Source organism: Schistocerca americana, chromosome X (assembly GCF_021461395.2).
Source record: "Schistocerca americana isolate TAMUIC-IGC-003095 chromosome X, iqSchAmer2.1, whole genome shotgun sequence".
NCBI classification, from domain to species: Eukaryota; Metazoa; Arthropoda; class Insecta; order Orthoptera; family Acrididae; genus Schistocerca; species Schistocerca americana.
In genome coordinates this window covers 709,792,367-709,793,665 of record NC_060130.1, presented here as the reverse complement: position 1 = coordinate 709,793,665, position 1,299 = coordinate 709,792,367, and the positions used below count along the sequence as shown (strand labels likewise).

Sequence of the window (1,299 nt, the reverse complement as noted above, 5' to 3'; positions counted from 1 at the left end):
TTTGCGAAAGCGATTGATTTTGTGACAGTATTTTTCCGAGTCATGCTTGAATGGTAATGAAGAAATGTTAAACTAGACAATGACTACATTAAAATTAATACCAAAACCTCTCTAGATTTGATACCACACTTAGCACTCCGTCTTCAGGCCACGAGTGGCCTACCGGGACCATCCGACCGCCGTGTCATCCTCAGTGGAGGATGCGGATAGGAGGGACGTGGGGTCAGCACACCGCTCTCTCGGTCGTTATGATGGTGTTCTTGACCGAAGCCGCTACTATTCGGTCGAGTAGCTCCTCAATTGGCATCGCGAGGCTGAGTGCACCCCGAAAAAGGGCAACAGCGCATGGCGGCCTGGATGGTCACCCATCCAAGTGCCGACCACGCCCGACAGCACTTAACTTCGGTGATCTCACGGGAACCGGTGTATCCACTGCGGCAAGGCCGTTTCCTTGATACCACACTTAGACAATAAGAAATGATGCTACTGTAAAAAGATGCATACCACACTGGCACCAAAACTAGTTGACAGAGAGAAGACCGGAATACTGAATTTGGTCTTCCGAAATTGTTTCACCGCTGAAGACCATAACGGTTCCTCCTTACCATCATTACACGAATGCTGAAATGACAGTTATTGCGATAAGCGATCGCCGAATAGAAAATCGACTAAAAATGCTCAACAGCAGAAGGGTAACTGGGTCGTTTGAGATATCTGTTAAGTTCCATAAAGATCATGCGAAAGAACTTGTTCCCCTTCTAGCAGAAGTTTATCGTCGGCCACTGGAGAAAAGGACATCTGGTGATTGGAAAAAGTCACAGGCCATACTCGTTTGAGATGTTGCAAAGCCCGCATCTCGTGGTCGTGCGGTAGCGTTCTCGCTTCCCACGCCCGGGTTCCCGGGTTCGATTCCCGGCGGGGTCAGGGATTTTCTCTGCCTCGTGATGGCTGGGTGTTGTGTGCTGTCCTTAGGTTAGTTAGGTTTAAGTAGTTCTAAGTTCTAGGGGACTTATGACCACAGCAGTTGAGTCCCATAGTGCTCAGAGCCATTTGAACCATTTTTGATGTTGCAAAACACAGCTCACACTGTTCGTGAAATCCAGAGTGTAGTAGACAGAGACGCTCCCACGTTGACACCGTTTTCCTTGATTTCCGGAGGGCCCTCGACACAGTCCCACACTGAACAAAATACGAGCTTACCGAGTATCGGAGGACATCCTTGTAGGCAGAACTGAAAACATCGGTCTTAACGGAGTGGGCTTTGAGCACTATGGGACTTAACATCTGAGGTCATCAGTC

General features: G+C 48.7%; 1 pseudogene; it reads right to left on the bottom strand.

Annotated features, from left to right (window-relative positions):
* Positions 1-333: 333 nt before the first annotated feature.
* On the bottom strand, positions 334-451 carry LOC124557376 (annotated as a pseudogene).
* Positions 452-1,299: the final 848 nt, after the last annotated feature.